This window comes from Eleutherodactylus coqui, chromosome 5 (assembly GCF_035609145.1).
Source record: "Eleutherodactylus coqui strain aEleCoq1 chromosome 5, aEleCoq1.hap1, whole genome shotgun sequence".
Lineage (NCBI taxonomy): Eukaryota > Metazoa > Chordata > Amphibia > Anura > Eleutherodactylidae > Eleutherodactylus > Eleutherodactylus coqui.
In genome coordinates, this window is record NC_089841.1 from 36,716,015 (window position 1) to 36,726,957 (window position 10,943).

The 10,943-nt window shown below is 50.0% G+C and overlaps 1 protein-coding gene and 1 long non-coding RNA gene across 2 annotated transcripts in view; one reads left to right on the plus strand and one right to left on the minus strand.

Moving 5' to 3' along the window:
* LOC136628738 (zinc finger protein 268-like) overlaps positions 1-10,943 on the plus strand; it is a 451,149-nt gene that overhangs the window by 265,006 nt on the left and 175,200 nt on the right. The gene's annotated exons all lie outside the window — the stretch shown is intronic.
* On the minus strand, positions 2,582-3,448 carry LOC136629234 (uncharacterized). The gene is made up of 3 exons (XR_010792925.1): positions 3,290-3,448; positions 2,915-3,013; positions 2,582-2,820 (listed from the first exon to the last, which is right to left on the minus strand). It is a non-coding gene; the product is annotated as an uncharacterized lncRNA (long non-coding RNA).

Consider the following 10,943-nt stretch of genomic DNA (forward strand, 5'->3'; position numbering starts at 1 on the left):
TTGAGCTATTAGGTTGAATAGATCCGTCTGTGGGAAGGAGCCCTAGGGCCTCATGTCCACTAGCAAAATGGAATAGCTGTTTCCGCAGCGGATTTGCCCCTAGGGAATCATTGGCCATCCCGTCCATTAAACTGATTTTTGCACCCGCGGATGGAATTTTAATAGAATTGCGTTTTTCATGCGTGGGAGAAAAAAACCCCGGCATGCTCCATTTTACCGCGGATCGGCCACATTGCTATCACATTGATAGCAATGTGTGCAGATATCTGCATGCAAAAATGATACAATAGAAAGCTGATTCTACGCGGATTGTATTTTTCCAGTGGACATGAGGCCTATGGCCGCCTGCAGACGGCCGTGTCGCATCCAGCTGCTCGCAACAGGACCCGACCTGAGCGCCTGCAGCGAGCAGTGCGGAACTCGCCCGCTCCCGCAGCTCTGACTCATGTGCCAGCAGACGGCGCATGCGCAGAGCCGGCAGCCAGCGAGTGGCGTTTATGTCCGGGGCTTTGCGAACCCCGCACAGAATTAGAGCATGGCGCGGTTTGTTTTCTGCGCGTGATTTCGCGTAGACAAACCACAGCCTTCTGCATAGGATTGCGTATTGAAATGCAATCCTATGCAGGCGTGTACAGCCGGAAATGTACGGTGCTGCGTCTGGCATAGACTGAAGTGGCAGCGGTGCGCATTCGTCATCAGCTGATTGGCAGGGATTCTGGGAGGCAGATCAACACTTCACTGCGCATAGATCATCAGTACTGGAGTCCCAGGGAACACTTTTAACCCCTTGCCACCGCAGCACGTGAATGTATGTATGTTAGGAAGCAGCTTTCTGGAATGGACTTGCATTTGCATCCTACAGATCTGAGCCCACACCATCTACTGCTGAAGACTGTTGCTAATGACAGTTGGCCTCCCACAGCCAGAGGGGATGGGTGAGACAACAGATTCCCGCTGTTAACCCTTTCCAGTCCAATGTCGGCCCTGCCCCGACATAATTTCCCTCCACAGCTCCAATGTCGGGGCAGGCCCGACACTGCAGTGCAGGAGTGGATCTGCACCCGATCGTCAGGCACATCGGGTGCAGATGCACTCCTGCACTGGTCCTCATCGAGGACTCCCGAGGAGAAGGCAGAAAGGGATTTTAATCCTTTCTGCCTTCTCCTTTACACATTACTTAGCGCTATGTAATGCATAGATTCTGGCCGGCGATCATGTGACCGCCGGTGTTACCTGACCCCAGCAGTCACATGATCGCCGAGCCGGGAGGCAGAAGGAGTACGGAAGACGCCGAACAGGTAAGCAGGTCCCTCCCTGCACCCTCCTGAACTCTGTCAGATCAGGAGGGTGCAGGGAAAATGTATTTTTTCTCACCCATTCTCCCCAGAACCAATTTATTTGGAGCTGGGGAGAATGGGTGAGAAAAAATAAATGGATTGGAAAGGGTTAATGCTTTGCATGCAACGATTGCTCTTATTTCATTAGGTTTTTGTATGTAATCAGATATACTTCAGTCTAAGCCGACCTGAGTATAAGCCAAGGTACCAACTTTTACCCCAAAAACCTGGGGTCAATTATTGACTTGAGTATAAGGCAAGGGGTAATATTAGGTACCTCGGCTAACACTGGGATCGGCTATACTCGAGTATGCATTGTGGCTGCTGCTACAGGCCAAGTGGGCAGTATTGTCCGGGTCTCCTGGACTCATGGTTAGTGTAGGGATTAGCGGTATAACCAGGAGCTTAGAAGTTCGCCCGCTAGCTTCACGTTTTGTCTACAATGTCAAGTAATACCTGTTCTTTATAATCAGCCTATCTGTTAGTAGTGGTTGCATTTTTGGCCTCTGTATGCAGTGTTTTCTATCTCTGTGTATTCTGTTCTGTCTCTGTTATATGCCATGCGTGTGTCCTGTTCTGTGGCTCCTAGGATCAGCTATGGCCCAGTTCCGAAGACCGCTGGGCCGCCCTCTTATTTGGGCGATGTCTACGCTTAGGTTGGGCCACTGTCGACCCCCCCCCCCTTTAGCACAGGGTTAGTTGCATGGATTACATTTTGGGTCCCATTTGTACATACTAACATATCATTAGGGCCACAATGGGTACATTTCTGAAAACAATACAAACAGGGGTATCCATTTTGGGGTGTCAGTGCACATGAAAATGATGATTTTTGGTGGAAAAAAAACTTAGAATAGCACATTAGCCGAAATAAAGCCCTATTATAATTTTTTTTTAATCATAATTCCATTAATTCCTGAAAATGTGGGATCTAAATACTCCTGACACCACTCAGTGAACACAAAGGGGTGTACTTTGTAAAATAGGGTCATTTTAGGGGGTATGTATTCTGACACCCACGAGCCTTTGCAATCTTGGCTCGGTGGAGGAAAAAGGATTTAGCAAAATGAGGAAAAATGAGGTTCAACTTGAATGTCTCCTAAATGGTTCCAAACAAAGGATGTTTTTGCAAATGTGCGTCCAGAATAAAGTGAACAGATGGAAATATATGTTGGCAAAGATTTGTAGAGTATGCTTGCACATATGAGATATAACATTTGTAAATGTTAAAAAATTACAATGTCTTCAAAACTGTCAATATTAATTTTAATTAATATACACAACTTCTAACTGCCCATTTTTACCGCTTAAACGAAGTACAACAAGGCACAGAAAAAACAATGTAAGAATCACTTCGATTTGCAAACATGCCCATCTTGAAAGCGTCCTACTGAGCCAACATCTAGGACCGCCAGTCTCTCTGCTGCTTCAACAATGATTGTGAGCAAACGCAGTGTGGTAATCTTGAAATACCTTAGATAACCTGTAAAGAAGAAAGAAAAAAGTTTGCAAGAAAATAAATAAAAGCTTAGTCTATCCAAAAATACCCCCCCCCCCCAAAAAAAAAGGTGAGTCACCGGCAAAAAGCAGTCCATAAAACGAAGGGGTTCAAGATTGCTGAACGTCGAGGGTCTCTTCACTGTCTGCCAGCCTTCCCATTCTCAAGGACGTCAGATCTGCAGGAAATGACGAAAAATCAGCAGGTTAACAGTCACATCACACCAGTATTACTGATCCCTAGATCCGCTCCACCCACTTACATTGACCACTACTCCCCCAACCTGGTCAGAAGAATCAAGAATCTTATTTTTATATATTATATATACACACACACACACACACACACACGCGTGCGTACATACATATGCAAGCGAAAACCTGCAAATATGCGCAAAATAAGCACGTATGAGCAGACGCACGCAATGAAAATTTTAGCAGATGCAGCATCTTACCTCGACGAGTTATGTCAGCTTGTGTGCAAGCGAAGCGAAATTCTTCTCAAAACGCGTCCAAACGTCAGGATCCTCTCCACACGCAAGTTTGCAAAAAAGCTCACAAATCTCGGGTGGCCGCGTCTCCACACGTAGTGCACAAATCTGCCAAAAAAGACAGGTTTCGTCAGGTGGCGTCGCGCAAATCTCAGGTAGGTACTCACCACACAGCGCATCAATCCCAGGTAGGTACTCACCACACGTACCACACAGCGCATCAATCCCAGGTAGGTACTCACCACACGTACCACACAGCGCATCAATCCCAGGTAGGTACTCACCACACGTACCACACAGCGCATCAATCCCAGGTAGGTACTCAGCACACAGCGCATCAATCTCAGGTAGGTACTCAGCACACAGCGCATCAATCTCAGGTAGGCACTCAGCACACAGCGCATCAATCTCAGGTAGGCACTCAGCACACAGCGCATCAATCTCAGGTAGGCACTCAGCACACAGCGCATCAATCTCAGGTAGGCACTCAGCACACAGCGCATCAATCTCAGGTAGGCACTCAGCACACAGCGCATCAATCTCAGGTAGGCACTCAGCACACAGCGCATCAATCTCAGGTAGGTACTCAGCACACAGCGCATCAATCTCAGGTAGGTACTCAGCACACAGCGCATCAATCTCAGGTAGGTACTCAGCACACAGCGCATCAATCTCAGGTAGGTACTCAGCACACAGCGCATCAATCTCAGGTAGGTACTCAGCACACAGCGCATCAATCTCAGGTAGGTACTCAGCACACAGCGCATCAATCTCAGGTAGGTACTCAGCACACAGCGCATCAATCTCAGGTAGGTACTCAGCACACAGCGCATCAATCTCAGGTAGGTACTCAGCACACAGCGCATCAATCTCAGGTAGGTACTCAGCACACAGCGCATCAATCTCAGATAGGTACTCAGCACACAGCGCATCAATCTCAGATAGGTACTCAGCACACAGCGCATCAATCTCAGATAGGTACTCAGCACACAGCGCATCAATCTCAGGTAGGTACTCAGCACACAGCGCATCAATCTCAGGTAGGTACTCAGCACACAGCGCATCAATCTCAGGTAGGTACTCAGCACACAGCGCATCAATCTCAGGTAGGTACTCAGCACACAGCGCATCAATCTCAGGTAGGTACTCAGCACACAGCGCATCAATCTCAGGTAGGTACTCAGCACACAGCGCATCAATCTCAGGTAGGTACTCAGCACACAGCGCATCAATCTCAGGTAGGTACTCAGCACACAGCGCATCAATCTCAGGTAGGTACTCAGCACACAGCGCATCAATCTCAGGTAGGTACTCAGCACACAGCGCATCAATCTCAGGTAGGTACTCACCACACAGCGCATCAATCTCAGGTAGGTACTCACCACACAGCGCATCAATCTCAGGTAGGTACTCACCACACAGCGCATCAATCTCAGGTAGGTACTCACCACACAGCGCATTAATCTCAGGTAGGTACTCAGCACACAGCGCATCAATCTCAGGTAGGTACTCAGCACACGTAGCGCACAGCGCATCAATCTCAGGTAGGTACTCAGCACACAGCGCATCAATCTCAGGTAGGTACTCAGCACACAGCGCATCAATCTCAGGTAGGTACTTAGCACACAGCGCATCAATCTCAGGTAGGTACTCAGCACACAGCGCATCAATCTCAGGTAGGTACTCAGCACACAGCGCATCAATCTCAGGTAGGTACTCAGCACACAGCGCATCAATCTCAGGTAGGTACTCAGCACACAGCGCATCAATCTCAGGTAGGTACTCAGCACACAGCGCATCAATCTCAGGTAGGTACTCAGCACACAGCGCATCAATCTCAGGTAGGTACTCAGCACACAGCGCATCAATCTCAGGTAGGTACTCAGCACACAGCGCATCAATCTCAGGTAGGTACTCAGCACACAGCGCATCAATCTCAGGTAGGTACTCAGCACACAGCGCATCAATCTCAGGTAGGTACTCAGCACACAGCGCATCAATCTCAGGTAGGTACTCAGCACACAGCGCATCAATCTCAGGTAGGTACTCACCACACAGCGCATCAATCTCAGGTAGGTACTCACCACACAGCGCATCAATCTCAGGTAGGTACTCACCACACAGCGCATCAATCTCAGGTAGGTACTCACCACACAGCGCATTAATCTCAGGTAGGTACTCAGCACACAGCGCATCAATCTCAGGTAGGTACTCAGCACACGTAGCGCACAGCGCATCAATCTCAGGTAGGTACTCAGCACACAGCGCATCAATCTCAGGTAGGTACTCAGCACACAGCGCATCAATCTCAGGTAGGTACTTAGCACACAGCGCATCAATCTCAGGTAGGTACTCAGCACACAGCGCATCAATCTCAGGTAGGTACTCAGCACACAGCGCATCAATCTCAGGTAGGTACTCAGCACACAGCGCATCAATCTCAGGTAGGTACTCAGCACACAGCGCATCAATCTCAGGTAGGTACTCAGCACACAGCGCATCAATCTCAGGTAGGTACTCAGCACACAGCGCATCAATCTCAGGTAGGTACTCAGCACACAGCGCATCAATCTCAGGTAGGTACTCAGCACACAGCGCATCAATCTCAGGTAGGTACTCAGCACACAGCGCATCAATCTCAGGTAGGTACTCAGCACACAGCGCATCAATCTCAGGTAGGTACTCAGCACACAGCGCATCAATCTCAGGTAGGTACTCAGCACACAGCGCATCAATCTCAGGTAGGTACTCACCACACAGCGCATCAATCTCAGGTAGGTACTCACCACACAGCGCATCAATCTCAGGTAGGTACTCACCACACAGCGCATTAATCTCAGGTAGGTACTCAGCACACAGCGCATCAATCTCAGGTAGGTACTCAGCACACGTAGCGCACAGCGCATCAATCTCAGGTAGGTACTCAGCACACAGCGCATCAATCTCAGGTAGGTACTCAGCACACAGCGCATCAATCTCAGGTAGGTACTTAGCACACAGCGCATCAATCTCAGGTAGGTACTCAGCACACAGCGCATCAATCTCAGGTAGGTACTCAGCACACAGCGCATCAATCTCAGGTAGGTACTCAGCACACAGCGCATCAATCTCAGGTAGGTACTCAGCACACAGCGCATCAATCTCAGGTAGGTACTCAGCACACAGCGCATCAATCTCAGGTAGGTACTCAGCACACAGCGCATCAATCTCAGGTAGGTACTCAGCACACAGCGCATCAATCTCAGGTAGGTACTCAGCACACAGCGCATCAATCTCAGGTAGGTACTCAGCACACAGCGCATCAATCTCAGGTAGGTACTCAGCACACAGCGCATCAATCTCAGGTAGGTACTCAGCACACAGCGCATCAATCTCAGGTAGGTACTCAGCACACAGCGCATCAATCTCAGGTAGGTACTCACCACACAGCGCATCAATCTCAGGTAGGTACTCACCACACAGCGCATCAATCTCAGGTAGGTACTCACCACACAGCGCATTAATCTCAGGTAGGTACTCAGCACACAGCGCATCAATCTCAGGTAGGTACTCAGCACACGTAGCGCACAGCGCATCAATCTCAGGTAGGTACTCAGCACACAGCGCATCAATCTCAGGTAGGTACTCAGCACACAGCGCATCAATCTCAGGTAGGTACTTAGCACACAGCGCATCAATCTCAGGTAGGTACTCAGCACACAGCGCATCAATCTCAGGTAGGTACTCAGCACACAGCGCATCAATCTCAGGTAGGTACTCAGCACACAGCGCATCAATCTCAGGTAGGTACTCAGCACACAGCGCATCAATCTCAGGTAGGTACTCAGCACACAGCGCATCAATCTCAGGTAGGTACTCAGCACACAGCGCATCAATCTCAGGTAGGTACTCAGCACACAGCGCATCAATCTCAGGTAGGTACTCAGCACACAGCGCATCAATCTCAGGTAGGTACTCAGCACACAGCGCATCAATCTCAGGTAGGTACTCAGCACACAGCGCATCAATCTCAGGTAGGTACTCAGCACACAGCGCATCAATCTCAGGTAGGTACTCAGCACACAGCGCATCAATCTCAGGTAGGTACTCACCACACAGCGCATCAATCTCAGGTAGGTACTCACCACACAGCGCATCAATCTCAGGTAGGTACTCACCACACAGCGCATTAATCTCAGGTAGGTACTCAGCACACAGCGCATCAATCTCAGGTAGGTACTCAGCACACGTAGCGCACAGCGCATCAATCTCAGGTAGGTACTCAGCACACAGCGCATCAATCTCAGGTAGGTACTCAGCACACAGCGCATCAATCTCAGGTAGGTACTTAGCACACAGCGCATCAATCTCAGGTAGGTACTCAGCACACAGCGCATCAATCTCAGGTAGGTACTCAGCACACAGCGCATCAATCTCAGGTAGGTACTCAGCACACAGCGCATCAATCTCAGGTAGGTACTCAGCACACAGCGCATCAATCTCAGGTAGGTACTCAGCACACAGCGCATCAATCTCAGGTAGGTACTCAGCACACAGCGCATCAATCTCAGGTAGGTACTCAGCACACAGCGCATCAATCTCAGGTAGGTACTCAGCACACAGCGCATCAATCTCAGGTAGGTACTCAGCACACAGCGCATCAATCTCAGGTAGGTACTCAGCACACAGCGCATCAATCTCAGGTAGGTACTCAGCACACAGCGCATCAATCTCAGGTAGGTACTCAGCACACAGCGCATCAATCTCAGGTAGGTACTCAGCACACAGCGCATCAATCTCAGGTAGGTACTCACCACACAGCGCATCAATCTCAGGTAGGTACTCACCACACAGCGCATCAATCTCAGGTAGGTACTCACCACACAGCGCATCAATCTCAGGTAGGTACTCACCACACAGCGCATTAATCTCAGGTAGGTACTCAGCACACAGCGCATCAATCTCAGGTAGGTACTCAGCACACGTAGCGCACAGCGCATCAATCTCAGGTAGGTACTCAGCACACAGCGCATCAATCTCAGGTAGGTACTCAGCACACAGCGCATCAATCTCAGGTAGGTACTTAGCACACAGCGCATCAATCTCAGGTAGGTACTCAGCACACAGCGCATCAATCTCAGGTAGGTACTCAGCACACAGCGCATCAATCTCAGGTAGGTACTCAGCACACAGCGCATCAATCTCAGGTAGGTACTCAGCACACAGCGCATCAATCTCAGGTAGGTACTCAGCACACAGCGCATCAATCTCAGGTAGGTACTCAGCACACAGCGCATCAATCTCAGGTAGGTACTCAGCACACAGCGCATCAATCTCAGGTAGGTACTCAGCACACAGCGCATCAATCTCAGGTAGGTACTCAGCACACAGCGCATCAATCTCAGGTAGGTACTCAGCACACAGCGCATCAATCTCAGGTAGGTACTCAGCACACAGCGCATCAATCTCAGGTAGGTACTCAGCACACAGCGCATCAATCTCAGGTAGGTACTCAGCACACAGCGCATCAATCTCAGGTAGGTACTCACCACACAGCGCATCAATCTCAGGTAGGTACTCACCACACAGCGCATCAATCTCAGGTAGGTACTCACCACACAGCGCATTAATCTCAGGTAGGTACTCAGCACACAGCGCATCAATCTCAGGTAGGTACTCAGCACACGTAGCGCACAGCGCATCAATCTCAGGTAGGTACTCAGCACACAGCGCATCAATCTCAGGTAGGTACTCAGCACACAGCGCATCAATCTCAGGTAGGTACTTAGCACACAGCGCATCAATCTCAGGTAGGTACTCAGCACACAGCGCATCAATCTCAGGTAGGTACTCAGCACACAGCGCATCAATCTCAGGTAGGTACTCAGCACACAGCGCATCAATCTCAGGTAGGTACTCAGCACACAGCGCATCAATCTCAGGTAGGTACTCAGCACACAGCGCATCAATCTCAGGTAGGTACTCAGCACACAGCGCATCAATCTCAGGTAGGTACTCAGCACACAGCGCATCAATCTCAGGTAGGTACTCAGCACACAGCGCATCAATCTCAGGTAGGTACTCAGCACACAGCGCATCAATCTCAGGTAGGTACTCAGCACACAGCGCATCAATCTCAGGTAGGTACTCAGCACACAGCGCATCAATCTCAGGTAGGTACTCAGCACACAGCGCATCAATCTCAGGTAGGTACTCACCACACAGCGCATCAATCTCAGGTAGGTACTCACCACACAGCGCATCAATCTCAGGTAGGTACTCACCACACAGCGCATTAATCTCAGGTAGGTACTCAGCACACAGCGCATCAATCTCAGGTAGGTACTCAGCACACGTAGCGCACAGCGCATCAATCTCAGGTAGGTACTCAGCACACAGCGCATCAATCTCAGGTAGGTACTCAGCACACAGCGCATCAATCTCAGGTAGGTACTTAGCACACAGCGCATCAATCTCAGGTAGGTACTCAGCACACAGCGCATCAATCTCAGGTAGGTACTCAGCACACAGCGCATCAATCTCAGGTAGGTACTCAGCACACAGCGCATCAATCTCAGGTAGGTACTCAGCACACAGCGCATCAATCTCAGGTAGGTACTCAGCACACAGCGCATCAATCTCAGGTAGGTACTCAGCACACAGCGCATCAATCTCAGGTAGGTACTCAGCACACAGCGCATCAATCTCAGGTAGGTACTCAGCACACAGCGCATCAATCTCAGGTAGGTACTCAGCACACAGCGCATCAATCTCAGGTAGGTACTCAGCACACAGCGCATCAATCTCAGGTAGGTACTCAGCACACAGCGCATCAATCTCAGGTAGGTACTCAGCACACAGCGCATCAATCTCAGGTAGGTACTCACCACACAGCGCATCAATCTCAGGTAGGTACTCACCACACAGCGCATCAATCTCAGGTAGGTACTCACCACACAGCGCATTAATCTCAGGTAGGTACTCAGCACACAGCGCATCAATCTCAGGTAGGTACTCAGCACACGTAGCGCACAGCGCATCAATCTCAGGTAGGTACTCAGCACACAGCGCATCAATCTCAGGTAGGTACTCAGCACACAGCGCATCAATCTCAGGTAGGTACTTAGCACACAGCGCATCAATCTCAGGTAGGTACTCAGCACACAGCGCATCAATCTCAGGTAGGTACTCAGCACACAGCGCATCAATCTCAGGTAGGTACTCAGCACACAGCGCATCAATCTCAGGTAGGTACTCAGCACACAGCGCATCAATCTCAGGTAGGTACTCACCACACAGCGCAGAAATCTTCCTCTCCCACGTTGAAAGTAGTATAAAAGGCTCCAACCATCAGCTTCCTCTGTAGATGCCAGCGCTCGGAATTCGCGGGCAAATTCAAGTATCGGTGACGTCACCGGTCACGTGAGGCGCGGGCACAGCTCTCATCGTGCACGGCAGCTGAACTGTACTGCTCGTGCACAATGGGAAGTCACATGGTGCCGATTCCAGCCACCTCATTGGCTGGAATCGGCAGCAGGAATAACTGAAGCGTAAACTACTAATATGCCTGCAGGTGGCTCTTTGGGTTGGTGCTTTTCCAGTATTCAACACTTTCTGCTGGCTCCTCCCACAGCAGCGC